Here is a 19,652-nt window from a genome sequence, read left to right as displayed (position 1 = left end):
AGTTTTCTTTCTCTGTTTTTGGCCTGCCTGGCTTTGGGATCGGTACCATATTTGTGTCATAAAATGAATTAGATAGAACTCCTTCTTTGCTTATTATGTCAAATACTTTTTATAGTATTGGGATTTGCTGTTCTTTGAATGTTTGATAGAATTCACTTGTGAATCCATCAGGCCCTGGGGATTTTGTCTTGGGGAGTTCTTTGATGGCCTGTTCAATTTCTTTTTATGATATGGGATTATTTAAGAATTCTATTTCTACTTCTGTTAATCTAGGCAATTTATATTGTGTAAATATTCATCCATATCACCTAGATTGGCATAATTATTGCCATATAATTGGGCAAAATAGTTTTTAATGATTGTCATAATTTCCTCTTCATTGGAGGTGAGTTCTCCCTTTCCATCCCTGATACTGTTAATTTGATTTTCTTCTTTCCTCTTTTTTTTATTAGATTGACCAGTATTTTGTCTATTTTGTTTATTTTTTTCAAAATACCAGTTTCTAATCTTATTTATTAGTTCAATAGTTCTATCACTTTTGATTTTATGAATTTCTCCCTTAATTTTTAGGATCTCTAATTTGGTTTTCTTCTGGGGGGGGTTAATTTGTTCATTTTCAAGTTTTTTGATTTGCATGTCCAATTCCTTGCCCTCTGCCCTCCCTAATTTGTTAGTATATGAACTCAAGCATATAAATTTCCCCCTGATTACTGCTTTGGCTACATCCCATAGATTTTGAAAGGATGTCTTATCATTGTCATTTTCTTCAATGAAATTATTAATTGTTTCTATGATTTGTTCTCTGACTAGTCGATTTTGGAGAATCATATTATTTAATTTCCAATTAACTTTTAATATGGCTCTCCATGTACCCTTACTGATCATTATTGTTATTGCCTTATCATCTGAAAAGGTTGCATTTATTATTTCTTCTTTTCTGCAGTTGTATGCCATGTTTTTATGACCTAGTATTTGGTGTGTGTGTGTGAATGTGCCATGTGCTACTGAAAAGAAGGTGTATTCCTTTTTGTCCCTATTTATTTTTCTCCATATATCTATTAACTAATTTTTCTAAGATTTCATTCACCTCTTTTATCTCTTTCTTATTTATTTTCCTTACAAATACTTGGAAATCTTCTATTTTGTTGAATGCCCATACTTTCCCCTGTAAGTATATAGTTAGTTTTGATGGATAGGTAATTCTTGGTTGAAGACCCAGTTCTCTTGCCTTTCTGAATATTGTTTTCCAGGCCTTGTGGTCCTTTAGTGTGGAAGCTTCCATGTCTTGTGTGATCCTGATTGGTGCTCCTTTGTATCTGAATTGTTTCTTTTTGGCTTCTTGTAGGATTTTCTCCTTAGCTTGAAAGCTCTGGAATTTGGCAATTGCATTTCTGGGAGTTATTTTTTCGGGGTTTAGTGTAGAGGGTGTTCTATGGTCTTTCATGTCTTTCAATGTCTATTTTACCCCATTGTTCAAGGACTTCAAGGCATTTTTCTTGAATGATCTCTTGTAGTATGGCGTCAAGGTTTCTATTTATTTCTGGCTTTTCCAGTATACCAATGATTCTCAGATTGTCTCTCCTTCCTCTGTTTTGCTGACCTGTCACCTTGTCAGTGAGATATTTTATGTTTTCTTTTATTTTGTCAGTCTTTTGACTTTGCTTTATTAATTCTTACTGTTTTGCAAGATCATTGGTTTCCAGTTGCTCAATTCTGGTCCTTAAGGCCTGGTTTTCTGTTATAATCTTTTTGTTTTCTGCTTTAACCTTTTGGTATTCAGCTATGATTTCTTAATTTATTTGGAACCATTTCCCACTTCTCTTTCCATAAGGCTTTTTTGATAAGCTCCAATTGAGATTCTTCCAGGGCTTGTGGGCAATTTCCTTTTTTTTTTGCCTTTGTTTGAGTTTTGTCCAGTATTTCCTCTGTAGCCTGGGTTTTCCTCCATAAAAATTCCCGAGGGTCACAACCTTCTTTTTGTTTTTTTGGAAGAATTTTGAGGCTCTTCTGCACAATTAGCCATTTTCCTGGATGTTTTCTCTTCCCTCTTTAGTCAGAGATCTGAGTCAACTGGGCACGTTCTCTGTGTATGGAGTTAAGGAGCAAGGATTTTGCAGCTCTACTCAGTGCTACTTTGCTCGCTCTAGAATTACTCCTTGCCCACTCCCTGGTTCTGGCAAGTGCTTGCTCAGGGCACCCAAGGTCTGTGCTCTCTCACACACTGGGGTTTCCCACCTAGTTGCTCCCAGGGGTGAGTCCCCTGGGGTCCCAGTCATCTCCCAAGGACCCAGAGGTGCCCCCTTCTCACTTCAGAGGTGCCCCTTGCTCGTTCATCTTGGCGTGCGCTGGCTCTGGCTCTGGCTCTGTAGGTGTGGATGGGGGAGGGTGGATCGGCTTATGTTTGGGTAGAAGTCCTTTCACCCTCTTATAGACTGGAAAAGCCCCAATTGCACACACCTTCAATGCTACACTCTACTGTACAGTTCCTCCGCTCCTCTGAAAATGATTCTTAAGGTCTTTTGGGGTATTTCTTGTTGATGTGTGCTGGGGAGAGGAAGTGAGCCATGTTTAGACTACTACCATGCTTACCTGGAGATAAGATAGGTGGTTTTTTATCCTCATCTGTAAGATGAGAAAAGTAAGGCACTGAGAGTTAAGTAACTGGACTAAGGTCACACAGCCAGTCTTTGTCTGAGGCAGGATTAAAACTCTAGACTTCTTTATTCCAAATTCAAAAATCTAGTCAATATGCTACTCAGCTGTCAAATTCAAATTAAGGGATTGAATCACATAGCCACTGTGGGAATTCTAGCTTTATATATATGATTCTATGATCCTATGGCTTCCTGGGTATCTTTTTCCTCATCTTTAAAAGAAGGGGACTAGGACAGAAAATCAGTCAATATTTATTATCCAGGATTTGTGTTAAAAGTTAGGGACCAAAAAAAAGGCAAAAAAGCAAACAAACAACAAAACACACACAAAGTAAATATCCAGCTACATACAAGATAAATACAGTCTAAAAAAGGTAATCAGGAAAGAGAAAGGCACTAAAGAACTAGATGAACCAAGAATTGCCTCTTTCAGAAGGTGAGATTTGAGTTTATTCTAGACAGAAGCCAATGAAGCTAAGAGGTAAGAGGGAAAAGGGTGGTGAAGGGGAAGAACATTTCAAGCATGGGATTATGGCAGCCTTTGAAGTCTTCTCCAGCTCCATGACCCAATGATAGGAAGATCTGAAATCCCCTGACCTCAGTTTGCTCACCTATAAAATGTGAGGATTAGACTCAGTGCCCTCAGAGGTCTCTTCCACTTCTCAATCTAAAAATCCACGACCATCATCAGAATGTTAAATCTGTTTCCTCAACTATAAAATGAAAAAAAAATCAAATTATCTGACTGTCTATAGTTTATTTATAAAGTCATTCACATGTAGGAGGGACTAAATTTTCCTTTTTTTTGGTATCCCCAGGACTTAGCTCAATTTCACACATAATAAACACTTAACAAATGTTTATTGACTGCCTCTAGGATCCTATCCAATTTCAAATCCAGGACTGTATGATGTAATCATGATCTCCGAGGTTCCTTCCTGTCCAATATATTATAGGCCTTCTTAAAAGGGATTAGCAAGATTGTTTTCTGTTTTAAGATCCTTCTGGAAAAAATGCATATTGAAATAGCTCACAATCTTGAAAAAAGTGAGTCCATAAATATCATAACCATAAGCCCTAACCATAAGTCCTCACCAGCAGTATGCAAAGAAAAAATCTGAGAGTGTTGTTTCTCAAGTATGTCAGTGAAAAGTTACCAGAAATTACAATAAACTGCAAAGCCAGAGGGCTTTCCCAGAGCTCCTAGGAAGTTAATTCTTGTCTCTGGACTGAAGCATCAGTACAGTTTTCAGAAGATAAAGTGTGTTTAGCTTCTGGTTGACACTCCATCTGAGGACATGGGAACTGAAGGACATGCCCTACTAATTAATCAAACACAGACTGCTGAAAGACCCTGCAAACAACTCTATTTGGGCTTGTTTTCTTTCTTTCTCTTCTTTTATTCAGTGAGGTTAAACTATCAAAAGACAAGTATGCTCCGAGGAATATTGTTTCCTCATTAGTTGGTTGGGTCCTTCCCTTTTCTTAATGTTTGTGTAAGTGGAGAGTATAGGGGTTATTTCCGATCTTTGGGATCCAGCTGGGAAGGGCAGGCTTCTTTCAGCATCCTGACTATAATTAAGAAGCAAAACTCTGTATTTGTCAACATGGGCCTGCCTCTTTGCTGCCTCATCTATCATGAAGGCATTTTCACACCATGATAAAAATGTCAAGAAAGAGGAGCATAGTAGAGAGAACTTATGTGAACTGATACAAAGTAAAGTAAAAAGAACCAGGAAAATATAGGGGCTATAACAATGTAAATGGAAAGAAAGACAACCAAAAATCTAAACTGTATGCTACAAAATGATCATAATCCAGCTTGCCCCCAAGGAACCAATATGAGAAAACATCATCACCACCAAAGCAAATATATTTGGAGGAAGAAAAGGAAGGAAGGAAGGAAGGAAGGAAGGAAGGAAGGAAGGAAGGAAGGAAGGAAGGAAGGAAGGAAGGAAGGAAGGAAGGAAGGAAGGAAGGAAGGAAGGAAGGAAGGAAGGAAGGAAGGAAGGAAGGAAGGAAGGAAGGAAGGAAGGAAGGAAGGAAGGAAGGAAGGAAGGAAGGAAGGAAGGAAGGAAGGAAGGAAGGAAACAAGATTTTATTTAAAACCTACTATGTGCCAGGAACTTCATTAAGCATTTTACAAATACTATTTCATTTCATTCTTACAGCAATGATGCAGTGGATAGAGACCAGGACTAGTCTCAAAAAGATTCATCTTTCTGAGTTCAAATCTGGCCTCAGACACTGACTAGGTGTGTGAACCCGGGCAAGTCACTTAACCCTGTTTGCCTCAATTTCCTTATTTGTACAATGAGCTGTTGAAGTAAATGGCAAATCACTCCAGGATCTTTGCCAAGAAAACCTCAAGTGAGGTAACAAAGAGTTGATGGTTGAGGAAACTAAGGTAGACAGAAGTTAAGTGACTTGCCCATGGTCATACATCTAGTGAGTGTTTAAGCTGGATTAATCTCAGGTCTTTCTGAATTCAGGCCTAATATTCTATGCACTATGCTGCCACCCACTGTTTCTTGGACCAGGAACATTGGCTATGTTGGACTTTTTTCAATGCATTGATTAATTTTACTGAACTATTTGATTTTTCTCTTTTTTGCTCTTTACTATAGGGATGACACTTAAAGAAAGTTCACAGTGATGTACATATTAGGAAATTTAGATCATAAAAATAAAAAGATAGAAATAAAATTTTATCAAAAAAGAATATTCTTTTGTTATAATAACAACATATGAAGTCTTATAAAGAAAGCAAATCTAAGGAAACAATATATAAAATTACTATGGCAATTTAAATAGAAAATGAAAGCTATAATTTTAACTACCAAATTATAACAAGCAAGCTTGAACCACAAAAGAGAGACAAGAATGTATACCCTCTTATTTTTATACTCAGAGGTGAGAAGATAGGGGTGTAGACTACTGAGATACCTTCAGATTCATTTGATTTTTTGTTTTCTTGGATTCATTTCCCATTCTTTATTTTTTTTTTGTTACAGGGGATGGCTTTCTAGGGAAGAGAAAAGGAAGGATATATTTGGAAATAAAGTTTATATGAAAAAGTAATTAAATTTAAAAGAAATATGTGTTAGATTAGATTAAGGATTTTTTCTGCCAAACAAATTCATGTACTGGAGATAATACAGGTTGGGGTACTTTTATATAACTACAAAACTTTATTTTTATGATTGATATTTTATTATGACAATCTTAAGGGGGGATTTTGATATAGATTCAGATACATCCTAAGATGTCCAATAAATATTGCTGTTTGAACACATTTTGTTGTAGTTAGAGCCTTTGGAATATAATAGCCATTGAACTTCTGCCACAAACATTACCTGGTGAAAATGTGCTTCTAGAATAGTAAGAGATGCCAGAGTTTTATTTTCACATCTTTGGGAGGCACCATTGCTTGGGTTTGAATTATTCTTTTTTAAAAAAGCCTCCCAAGAGATCGATATATGAATGAATAGCTAAGCCACCAAATTGATGCTCATTGCATTAATATATAAAGTATTATGGAGCTTTGGTAGTAAAATCCTTGCCTGAATTTGAATGATCATAAAATCTAATCCCTCCGAATATTCTTTTAGATTCAGTTGATCCTGGTAAGATTTATCTCACTTAATAATGGCTGACCATAGCTTTTCAGTTCTGTAGACAAGTTTTAAGGATGGCAAATTCATTTCAAGGACTGTTGCCTGATCCTACCCACTTACTCACGTACAAGCTCTACCCATCAGCCCATTAGCTCCCGCATATGATGGTAAGAAGAATCTGGTTGAAAGAACAAAATATTGCTTAATTTTTCACCCTGCGATAATAGGAACAGTCCCAGTAGAAATTTCACTAATCTTTAAGAAAATGATCCGATTGTTATTTTGCCATTGATTCTCTCTCCTTTTTCCCTCCTATAAAGCAGCCATGAACAATGAAAATTCTCCCTTGTCAACAAATCCTCTCAGTATCAGGGGAGGGAAAAAAAGCAGCTGGGGGGAACTAAGCCCACTTGCTATTTCAATTGCTTCAGGCTTTGGAGTGCCAGAGAATCTCGAGGCAATTCTGAACCAGAGGAATCTGAGAATGAGTAAAGGGTTGGCCTGTCAGATGCATCTCTCTTCCAGATTTACAGTGCCTTGTCTATGCAGCTGTCTACCCAACCACTAAGATGCTATAATCATATATTCTTAAGGTGACAGCATAATATGCATTTCCTCTTCCATGCACTCTGTTTCGCCTAAGGTTAAAGGCTGTTTTATAATGTGTCAAAAACTCCAGCTGCAAATTAATAGGAAGATTGACAGCCCCTCCTGTTTTCACTATTTAGACTGAAGACAAATCACTGTATATGAGCTAATTGTTAGATGGGTATTTCAACTGTTTCCCCAAACCCTGTGAAGCTTCAATCATGACATTTTGATGTAAGCACCATCCCTCTGCCATTGAAAAGCATTTAATGGGATTCCTTTAAGTGTATTTAGGAGGAAAACTACTTAAATGGTTTGTTGTTCTTGTTCTTTTAGTACAAAGACTTTCATTATCAACCCCACTCTCTCATGTTTCCTGGCCCCATTTTTCTCTGTAAACTCCAAGTTCTTTCTAGACTCTCTTTACTTTGTTTTTACCAAGAATGTCTTAACTACCTACAACTATGGCATCACTTTCTTCTAACATCCTTAATACTCTTTTGCCCTCAAGCAAATGGTGGCCATTGATTGGGTGGGACTATGAGAAATAAATCCTTTAGTGCTCTATATCCCAGATGGCAAGACATTCACTGGAGTAAGGTGGGAGAGATGAAGGGCATTAAACCTGGAAACAGACATTTCAGGAGACAATCATGGGAAATAAGGCTCTTAAGACAACAAGCAGTAATCACAAATTGTATACAAAAGTGCAGTTACTATTTACATGAACACAACAACAACAACAAGGTACCACTAACAATAGACTTGATTTTTCAAGCACAAAAAGCTTTTCCAGTCCAGAACTTCCATCATTTGCCAGAGTGAGACAAATTCTAATCCTTTCATTTCATGCCCTGAAATTGAAGACCAAAAGCATCTCTTCTTTCTAATCACACTCCTAATTACAGAAACGGAGGCATGTACCCCTGCTGGAGAAGGGGCTGCCAGTATTTCCATTATCAATTCCCATTTTCGGGGCTTATTACTAAAGCATTCGCTCGGGGGAGATTGTTGGCAGAGAGCGGCTCAGCATGGAGGAGAACATGTTTGACAAAATTTGGCACCAAGAGCTCAATGGCAAATACAATGAGATACAAAAGCAACGTCTCAAAGTCAGGGAAATCCAGGACTCTGGTTCTGTAGAAAGAGTAGCAACCCAGGTCAGATTTAAGGAACAAATGAAAGGCCTGCTTTGAATGCTAGAAGAGGGAGGGAAAATATAGATAGATAGATATTTGACTTCCAATGATTTTACTTAATATCAGTAACAAGTCAGAAGAGAGAGAACATGTTTCCCCCATCTGCCTCACCGTAAGCAAATATTGGCAGGAACTAAAGTCAAACAACTATTAGGGAATGCTCCTATTCCAGCCTTGGCTTGCATCCTGAAAATAAAAATGTAACCTTTGCAGAAGTACAAGGTCGTTTTGAACCCTGCTGGCATCTAATTGTCCCCAGCTTCTTTTGAAGAATGGGTCAGATGCTAAGTCCTGTACGAGGTCTTTTCTAATTCCTCTAGATATTACAACTCTCTCTCTCTCTTTTGAAATTACTTCTTCAAACCATGCCTTAGACATTTATTAGCTGTATGCCTCTGGGTAGTCACTTAAGCGCTGTTTGCCTCAGTTTCCTTATCTGCAAAAAGAAGAAAATAATAGCATGTACTTTCAAAAGTTGTTGTGAAGATCGAGAGATATTTGTAAACTGACTTGTAAAGTTGATTTCTAAAATGATTATATGTAGTGCTTACTCTGTGCCCTGAATCATGCTGAATACTTTACAAATATTATCTTATTTGATCCTCACAGCAACTTTCAAAGGTACGTGCTATTATTATACTACAAATAATACATCAGCAATTATTATCATAGTATTTATGTAAAGCTTTAAGGTGTGTAAAATGCTTTCTTAATATTATGTTATTTGGTCCTCACAACAGTTCTGATAGAAGGGTGCTATTATTATCCCCATTTTACAGATGAAGAAACTGAGGCAAACAGAGGTTATGTGGCTTGACCACTGTCATGCAGCAAGTGTCTGCAAGTGGATTTGAACTCATATCTTTCTATTATTTCCAGATTCACTATTTGTGCCCTGCATCTGTCACCTAGCTGCCACCCAATGAAACATTGAGCTACTTGTATATGTGCTGGGTTCCCTTAGCACAATGTAATCTCCTTGAGGGCAGAGATTATTTTCTTTCTGTCTTTGTGTCTCTGATAACTAAGGTGCCAAGCAATGTTTGTGTGGATTGGTGAGCAGTCACTTGGGACATTTATTTATCAATCTTCTGTCACAATTACTAGAGACCTAAAGCACTTACTTGATCCTCTCCAGTTTTCATTAAGAATTAAATTGACAACACATATCTACGCTTCATCCATAAACATGAATTCAACCAGAAATTTGTAGCCAAGTCAAATTGTCATTTTTTTTTCAGGGGTTCAGATGACTTCAAGATTGTGATAACCAAACTCATTTGAGCCAACTCTTGATTTCTGCATCAGTGGAGGTAAACAGTAAGACAAAACAAATTTAGCTCAGAAGCCCATGGAAAGTATCTCAGGTCTTCTCCCTGTTCACTCCATCTTGAGAAAGGACTTTTCAGGGTGAGCAATACTTTAGTTTGAAGCTCAACCTTTAAACTTCAATTTGAAATCGGAATTCCATTTGAAAACTACTGATTCAGCGACTACCAAGTGCCAAACAACACGGTCAGTGCTGGGGATATAGAGACAAAAAGGAAATTATCCCTGTTAAGTTCCTTACATTCAACAACTTAGCTAATAAGTTGTTTATTTTTTTTAAACCCTTATCTTCCATCTTACAATCAATACTGTAAATTGGTTCCAATGCAGAAGACTGGTAAGGGCGAGGCAATTGGGATCAAGTGACTTGCCCAAGGTCATACAGCTAGGAAGTGTCTGAGACCAGATTTGAACCTAGAACCTCCTACCTCCAGGCCTGGTTCTTGATATGCTCAGCTGCCTATTTACCCAAAGATTCAGTTTTCTCATATATGAAATGATAGTTTTTAATTAGATGATCTTCTCTCCACCCTTTCATCACTAGCTGTATAAATTAAATTTTTTTCTGCTAATGTTCAGATAGCAAAACTAGTATCAGTGTGTCAAAGCTGAAAATAAGTAGTCACTATATATGGAAAATATCTTGATAAGTAGTTATGCAAGTATTGAATGGGCTCTATTGAGAGGCAAGAGATTTGCTGTCACTATTGTTTTTCAGGTGTTTCAGTCATGTCCAACTCTTTGTGACTCCATTTGGGGTTTTCTTGGCAACAATGTTTGACTCATTTATCATTTCCTTCTACAGCTCATTTTATGGATGAGGAAACTCAACCAGAGCTAAGTGACTTGACCAAGTTCACACACCCAGTAAGTATCTGAGGCAAGATTTGAATGCAGAAAGGTTAATCTTTCTGACTACAGGCCTGACACTCTGTCCATTATGCAGCTCAGCTGCCCTTGCTGTTACTAGAATTTAAAAAAAAATTTTTCTATTAATGTTTTATTTTTTTCCCATTTATCCCCCATGGGGCAAAATTTATTAAATGTTTATGCTATAAATCTGAATAAACATTATTTTTGTTGTAGGGAGAATAATTATCCTTCATAAGATGGCATCTACCATTCATTCATTCATTCATTCATTCATTCATTCATTCATTTTGTCCTAATCATTTATTTTATGCCAATTCTTCAAGCTCTCAGAATCAGGAACAATGGGTAGAAGTAGCAGATGAATATATTAGAATTCAGGTTTCAACAAAACAAATTTCTTAACATTTAGAATAGTCCTAAAGTGAAATGAGCAGCCCCATAAAGATAATTAAATTCCTCACCCTTTAAGTTGAAGCTGAATGATCACTTGCTGGTAATATGGAAGATGGGAATTCTTGCTCAGGTGTGGGTCAGCCCCAAATCCTCTCTCCAACTCTGAGCTTCTGTTTGTTGTTGTCTTCAGCTTTCTCTGTAGGAAATATAATAATTCGTGAACAATACATATAAAAAAAATTTGGGACAGTTTTAAAAATAGGAAAGTCAATTTGAAACCAGGGGGCTGGTATTACCCCCATGAAGTCATTGGTTATATCTCCTTCCAGAGTGAACTCTGAGTAATCATTATGAGTGAATACTAATTGCTTTCTTAAAAGATATTGTTCCAATGAGAAAAGTGTGTTCCCTCCATAGGTAGTCCATTTCATGGTAAAGAAGACGCTCTTTATGTTTAAATCAGCACTTACTCGGCTTTGTCTTCTGCAAAGAAATAAACAGCTAGTTACAATCTTCCTGAAAGGTCATGCTAATCTATCCCCTTCTGACAGAATCTCGTTTCTTCTCATAAAGTATACAATAAAGACTTAAGCAAGCCAGAAATTTAATCAAGCTAAATGTAGCTAATAAAGAAAGCAAGAGTAATTGAGATGAAGAAAATAGGCTTAGAAAATGTATCATTCAAGTCTACACTGATTCAAGTTATCTCTTTGGATGTAACAGTATTCCAAAGAGCTCCACAGATTTCTGTTTCAGGTTAAAATCCTAAGAAATAGCAGGCCTGGATGAAATCTAACACTGAAGAAAAACTAGTCAAAATCCTAAGGCAGCATTGGTGCTGTTCACATTAGCAATTTTAGGATGATCTCCTTTGGACCAAGTTCAATTTTGCTATTTATACATGGCTAGGTTTCTTTCCTGCTGCCAGAAACAAGATGGATGGGCTCAGTTCCTTCCTGTATGATTCCCAGATTCCATCCAATGATGGAACAACTGCCTTTTGTCTTCGTTTCTCATGTCTACAACCACATTCTCTTACATTAAATTGCACACATGCTTTGTCTGCCCAATGTCCACACCCTTTCTTACTGCCAGGAAGATTTTTTGTTCTTTCTTTTTTTTTTTCTATTAACATATGTCTAGGTTCTTCTTCAATGAATCTCCTATTCTAATCGGTGACCTTTTTTTTTCTTTTTCTCCTTTTTCCTTCCTTTTCTTTTCTTTTTTAATTGAGAGAGAACACTAGAGCTCTGGGCTCTACAAAAAAACATATACAGCTAACAGAAAGGGGAATATGAACTACATTTTGTTAATCAAATTTCTTTTTATATTAAGTAAAAACACATGGACAATTGAGAGAGAGAGAGAGAGAGAGAGAGAGAGAGAGAGAGAGAGAGAGAGAGAGAGAGAGAGAGAGAGGTGGGGTAGAGAAAGAGAGAGACAGAGAGAAAAAGAGAGATAGAGAGACAGAAAATTCAGTTCTTTGCCAATATATAACACTTACAATCAGACAAATTTTGATCCCAGAGAATTTAAAATAAAGTAAGCAATTTAAAAAATTTAATGCATTTGTTTGTTACATTAAAATTCCTAGGTAACTCCCTCTTTTCCTCCCCCTCTCATACTAGAGAAGACATCACTTGGCAAAAAGATATATAGATACATAAGACTACATCTTGCTTGTTTCTTCTATTCATAAGTTCTTTCTCTGGAGATGACCATACACAAGTCATTCTTTAAATAATATTTCTGTGGTAGTATATAATGTTCTCATGGCTCTTCTTTCTCTCTTCAGAATTTCATATAGATCTTTCCATTTAAAAAATTAATCTGCTTAGCATTACTTTCAGTATAGTAATATCATATTCCATCATAATCATATGCCTCAAATTATTGAATTTTTAAGATTAAAACCCCTTTATCTTTCTTTCTGTATATACATACACATATGTATACATTTATTACATGTATACACTATGTATACATATATACAAAATTGTGTGTATATATATTTTGCAAGTATATGTACATGAAAAGAAAATGTCTTAAATGGAGCTAGCAAATGTGTAAAGAGGTGAACAGCTAATTCTAGTCTTAGAAGCGCAAATCCTTATTCTACCACTTACTACCTAGTCCTTTAAGCAAGCTCCTTAAAAGCTTAGTGCCTCGATGTCCCATTTGTAAAAGAAGGATGATGAATTAAATAACCTCTAAGGTCCCTTTCAGATCTAAGTCTCTGATACCATGCTATATACACCCAAGATTTCTGGTGAGGCTGCCAAGATCTCTTGCTGTTTATTTATTTCAATTGTGCCCAACTCTTTGTGACCCCATTTGGTGTTTTCTTGACAGAGATACTGGAGTAATTTGCCATTTCCTTCTCCTACTCATTTTATAGATGAGGAAACTGAGGCAAACAGAGTTAAGTGAGTTGCCCAGGGTTACATAGTCAGTAAGTATCTGAGGCAGGATTTGAACTCATGAAAGATAGATGAGTCTTCCTGACTCCTGGCCAGGCACTCTGTGCACTATGGGGCTATGTAGCTACCCTCTGGCAAGGTTACATAGTAAATAAAATCAGACTTTGGGTCCTGAAAGACCTGAATTCAAGTCTTGCCATTGATACATACTAGTTGTATGACCCAAGGCAAACCACTGAACTTTTGAGTATCCCCAGGTAGCTCTTCTCTAAGACTAAAAATGATAGATGCTGATAAGCATCTGTGGAACAAGTTTCCATACCAGGAGTTTCCCATACAGATTAAAATACAGATGTGAAACAAAATATACACAACATATTCTGATATTGGCTTCTTGGTGTCTGTCTGAATGTCTGTCTCTGTTTTTAATTGTTTATGTGTGTAAATGTATGGGGATGTGCATATAGGTATGTATTCATGCATATACACACAGATATATAATATATGATACATGTACATACATAATAATAACACTATATATACATACATAAACATTCACATATATATGAAATTGCATCTGTATAGGGTGCTTCTAGTGTGGAAGTTCACTTCATCTCTGCAGAATGAGAACTTCTTTGCAATATATATTCTTAGTTCTTAAGGAACTAAGAGATTAAGTGACTAAACTTCTATGTGTCAAAGGAATGATATCTACATAAGTCATCAGCACTCTAAGGCCAATCCTATCAGCTGTGCAACACTGCCTCTCATTCATTTCTGTGTGTGTGTGTGTTTCTCTAGAATGCACATGTAGCAAGTTTTCAAACTACATATATAAGTATTTTCCATCTCTATGTGCATGTGGGGTTTTTTAAAATACCAAAATCTAATTCAGATGTCCATTTCAGGAAACAGCAGGATTTTATTTTGCCCTCCACTAGGGTCAAGAGCAGAAAGTGAACAGAAACTACAACCAGTTGGGGGTAAGAAGCATTATCCAAAGAAGCTTTGCTAACAGGCACTATTCTAAGATGCACTCTCTTGTCAGACTCCAACCAGCAACCTCCCATCATTTGGACTCCCATGAATTTCTTGAGAAAGGGTTATTCAAAAGGCAAAAATTCTTCCCCAAAACAGCTTCTCAATCCATTTCATGTGAGATTTTCACCAGGCTTCCCAATACCAGAAGTTAAAACTGTCAGCTACATCTGGGATGGCTTGGGATGAACAAGGTAAAGAAAAGGCTTAACCATCATCAAACCAAACACTCCTGCCACTTGGGAAGAGAAAGGACACCTGCCACTCACAATTAAGTTACATCTTAGAAACTCACATAAAAAGATTCCCAGACTCCTAAGTATGATGTGGTCACAATTTCATTCCTTCTATACTTTTTATACTTATACTTTTTCCAATTCACACCCAAATATTTAGAGAAAAGGCTCTAGCTCAAAACAGTGATAATAATACTGTCATGTTTCCTATCTGTGCCTTTAAAATTAGACCTAAGATTCTTCAATGTGAGGAAATCCTAGTTTGGACAGTCCATGCACTGAAGTAGATCAGAAATCTAACTTACAGCTTTTTAAGAGCTACTTCAAACACTGAGAGATTACATCATTTACCCACTCTCACACTCATTGTTATTATGACTCAGATTGTGGTCCAGTTCTACTATGTTGCACAAGGCCTGGCATATATCAATGTTTCCTAATTGATTGACTGATGAATTGACTTATGACTCTAAAGTCAACTCTCACTACACCACACCATACTCCATCTCTTCAAATATTATGCTAGTAACAAAAACATCTTTCTGTAATTCTCATGAAATGCCAAGTATTGATATATAAAATGGGAGTACTGTAAAAATACTTGGTGGTTGGTATTAGGGGCTAGAGTCCTACCTAACGAATTATTTGGTTCTAGAAAGCCAAACAATGGATTTAATTTAATTATTTCATTTATTCGACCAGTAAGAAACTCGACTTAGGGTTAGGAAGACCATAGTTCAAATTCTACCTTTGACACTAGCTAGCAAAGCAACTATGTACACATCATTAAATCTCTCTCAGTTTGTTTATTTAGCTGTAAAATGGGAATACTAATAGTATAATCTATTTGAAAAAAGTGGTTTGAAGTTAAAATGATGCTATATGTTTAGTATGTATATAAAGTATTATGTAATCTTTGAAGCACAACACTCATTATTATTATTTAATAGCTAGGCATCATGGAGAGAGGATTTATTCTTCAAAATTTAAACACAGCTATCTAGGTCTCTACTCCAGGATAACCATCTCTAGCTCCTTCAACCAGACATCACATGATATGTGTGCCATACCCCTCACTATTCTAGTTGCCCTGCTCTGCCAACTCACACCATATCTGTTAACTGTGGCATGCAGAACTGAATTAACAAAAGATTCTTCACATGCCATCTCCAATTTATTCCATTCTCTCATTGGGGAATGCAGTGGTTTCAAAGACAAGAATGTGCCTTGATTTTTCACTCATATAGAATTTCTGACATCTGTTGCATATTTGTTTATAAAGAATAGGGAAACCTAATTATATTTCAACACTGTTAGGGAAATTCCCTAAGAGGCATTACAATAACAATAGATCAGAAAACTTTTTTTTAAATCTTGAGACCATAAAGAATGTCAATGGGCTATTCCTGAATATATTTTTTTAGGCTGATATTGGATTTAAAATCTTTTATCAAGATTGATACTCAACCCTGAAAACACTTTTGTTCCTTTTTGCCCTCTTGAAAGGGTTTACTCCATCATCAATAATATCTATTGGCAACTGACAGAATACCAAGGCTGGTTAAAAATGGAGCATGAGATCTTATTGACTTCATAAGTCAAACTCGAGGTATACTCTGAAAAATATCCTCGTATTCTCTGAATCATCCTGAAAATGATGATCAAATCTCTAGTTTTCTGAAAAATATGGGGCAAGGAGTTAAAAACAAGCCAATAAAAAAACCCAAGAATAAAAAACCAGAATGCCTGAATTTCAGGAAGAATCAGTCCATCTGAAGACATTTCTTATTTTCCTTAAAGTAAAGGAAGAAAAAGGAAAGTAATAACAATATACATCTTTCCTTATTTTTCTATATTCACTAATCGCAGACCATTTCAAGCTTTAAGGTAAGAAACATAGTCACTCAAATCTTTAGATTTACTGTCACCAATTAGAGATTATCTTATCATTATCATTATCTTTACCATAATCATCTCTCTTAAATATAATAAAATATAACTTCTCAGTTGAAAATATCTACTTAATCAAGTAAGGTACATGGATGGCATCCTGTTATGTAGCTGTTTTGAAAAACACATTAAAAGTTATTCATCAGATGGAACCTTTCCCCAGTGATAATAAAATGCCATTTGGACACAATAAGTTTAAAATTCTTAATACACATCAAGGAAAATAGAACCTAAAGGCTTCCAGTTTAAAACTGAACATCAAAATGAACCAAAGGGATGAAAATGATATTTACAAACACCCTGGTGTCTTCAAGATAAGGCACATAGAATACAAATCTATTAGTGTGAAAGCTATGACTAGGAATGTCAAGAGGCTTATTGGCATCCTAAAATCAATGCTTAATGGGAAGAAAATATTTCAAACCATTGCCACCTACACAAACCTGTCAACGTCCATTTTCAGGATCGTAAACAGACCATCTCAGATTTAGAAAGCAGCTCAACAAAACCTCATAAAATACTCATGTAGCCATAGAAAAATGATCACTTTCATAGACAAAAAAACTAAATATGTAAAAAAGAGGTACAAGAAGTCATCATATTACTGAGCTAAAAGTACATGCTTTGGGATTTTATTTGGGTTCAAACTAACAAATGTTTAATGCAAGTCAGTTATTAGAACGAGCATACATATCACTTTCCATGTACCTTCCTATAGTGTCAATCTCATGAGTGGCAACCAACAGCTAACAATTATAGAGAAGATTCTCAAAGGTAGTGAGGAAGACTATGAGCAGGAGATTCTTGACATTTCTGCCATGTGAATAAAATAAATGGCTAGAGGAAGCTGGTTTGCCAATTTTTAATGTTTGCCTCCATATGAAACCAATTAAACAAACAAACAAACAAACAACAAAACCTAATACCCAAGAGTGTAATCTAACAGTTCTTCGATATGTATCACCTATAGGAACTCTATCAAAAATATATTGACAAAGAAGTGACAAATAGCTTAGTTGAGTGGATTTTATAACATAATACAATAATAGTTAAAAAATTTTTATGGCTCTTCAATGTGCTTTAAAAATATTAACTCATACTATCCTCACAACTACCCTGGGTGGTAGATGATATTATCCCCATTTTATTGATGAGGCAACCATGGCAGACAAAGGTTAAATGACTTGCCAGAGATCAGACAGCTATGAAGCAGTATTTATACATTGGCCTTCTTGATTCCTGCTTCAGTGGTTTATGCACAATACCATCTAGATTCCTCATTTGTTCATAGAAATTCGAATTTGTAAAATTTGTTTCTAGAAACGGGAGTTTATGAAGGCAATTGTAACCTTGTTATCACCAACAGAAATGACAGCCGGGTTATCTTTTAGGGGGCAGCAAGGAGGCATAGTGGATAGAGCACCAGGCCTTGAGTCAAAAAGACCTGAATTTAAACCCAGCCTCAGTCACTTATCAGCTGTGGGACCCTGGGTAAATCATTTAATCCTCTTTGTCACAGTTTACTAATCTGTAAAATCAACTGGAAGGAAATGGCAAACCGCTTGGGTATCTCTATCAAATGGAGTCACAATTGAAAGAACTAAACAATAACAACAACACACATCCCCAAGGAGACCAGATTTGATCATGAATGCATATCATATCAGGGAAATGGTAGAAACTGTGCAAGTCCTCACTAAAAGTTGCCCAACTTGGTCTTGATCAAATAACTAGGAAGGCATAATTTGATGCTTAAAATTGTACATCAAAAGTTAGCATCTTTCTTAGGAGGTAATAAAGAATAACAGATAACAAATAAAGAGATCCAGATATCCTTTTGAATTCCACAGATGAACTTTACCAGAATCTGATTTTTATCACCGACAGAACAATGTCTTAAAATTAGCCTGGAATGAAAATGATTTAAGCATAATCTTGTGTGTATATACATACATATGTGTTTGTATATATGTACATATTCATAATGCATAAACATACATATATATGTATGTATGTGTATATATATATCACTATCCCAAATGCTCACAATCTCCAAAATGTGTGAAACAAACAAAATAAAAAGTAACTTTCAAAATACAAGGCTTCCCAAAAGTCTTACTTATTAAAGCTTCAAATGCTCTAAGATTTTTGGAACATGTTGCATACAGACTTATTCAAAGAAATCAAAATTCTATGAAACCTAGACAAGGTACATATATTCTCTGTCTTCCTATTATTAGAATTGCCCTGAAAATGTTTCCAGGGAGCCCACAGATGAGCTGCCAATCCAATATTTTTATTGAATCATAAAAATCAATTATTTTACTCACCTAAGCAGTAGTCTATGAAACTTCAAGCATATATTATGCACATGCAATATGTAAAGAATATTAAATACATATTTAACACACATAGATTAATATCATGGTCTTAATTGTATCAGGATTTGCATTATTTTAGCACCATTTCATAAAGAAGAGAACTAAATAATATATGAATGAATGAATGAATAAATAAATTAAAATGTGTTAATCATTACTTTAAGCCAGCCACTCTGCTAAGCACTTTGTACCTGTGTACAGGTAATATAACATGATTTCCAGTATCACAGTAGTGTTCTGTTATTCATTCATTTTTAGTTCTCATAAATAGGTGTGTGTGTGTGCACTGCTTCTTGATTTTAGGCAAATCTTCCATAAAATTACAAGTACTTAAGCAGTTATCCCCATTTCTCCATTACTTTTGTGTTTTTCTTTTTAATATATTAATATACATAAATGTACTTAAATAATCAGATCTTCATTTTGTCATAAGGAAGCAGAGACTCCTTGTCAAAAACTGATTTTTTTCTGCCTTTTACTAAAGCGAAAATAGTGGGGGAACAACAACAACAGCAGCACTAGACCAAAAGTAAGCCAGTGTCTGCCCACAAGAAACTTACTTACTAATGCAAGGCAACACATATGGAGATGTTCAGAGAAGGGAAGGTTTTGGTCTGGGAATTCCAAGAGATGATGAGTGGATTCACTAGGCATGGATGTCTTATGGCATCCATGACATCACCTTTCTAGAAGCAATGGTCACACCAACTTGAATACTGTGCCTATGGTTAGAATGAATAAGGTAGAGACTTGAATGCCTAGAAAATCCATTTCTACTACTTCATGCCTGACTTTTGCCACCCACTGTAAGGAGCAGAGGTGAATTTGTCTGGAACTGAATTCTTACTTGTCTCTTCTACCTAATGTGCAGCCATCTTGCCACTCTCCTAGAAACTACAAGATCTATGACCTGTAGGAAGCAGGAAAGCATTCACTCAAGCAATCTGGCAAATGGAAAAGATTAGCTCACAACA

General features: G+C 36.0%; 1 protein-coding gene across 5 annotated transcripts in view; it reads right to left on the bottom strand.

The window, feature by feature from the left end:
* Positions 1 to 19,652, bottom strand: part of NAALADL2 (N-acetylated alpha-linked acidic dipeptidase like 2) — a 1,419,153-nt gene that overhangs the window by 1,216,234 nt on the left and 183,267 nt on the right. For 4 of the 5 annotated variants that reach the window (XM_056808005.1, XM_016424651.2, XM_016424653.2 and 1 more), the window contains exon 2: positions 10,722 to 10,849. The gene's annotated coding sequence lies outside the window, so the exon portion shown is untranslated. Of the gene's footprint in view, positions 1 to 10,721; positions 10,850 to 11,123; positions 11,417 to 19,652 lie in introns of those variants that run through there. The other variant, XM_056808004.1, reaches the window with a different exon arrangement.

This window comes from Monodelphis domestica, chromosome 8 (genome assembly GCF_027887165.1).
Source record: "Monodelphis domestica isolate mMonDom1 chromosome 8, mMonDom1.pri, whole genome shotgun sequence".
NCBI classification, from domain to species: domain Eukaryota; kingdom Metazoa; phylum Chordata; class Mammalia; order Didelphimorphia; family Didelphidae; genus Monodelphis; species Monodelphis domestica.
The sequence above is the reverse complement of the archived record's forward strand: the minus strand, read 5'-3'. Positions and strand labels throughout refer to the sequence as shown.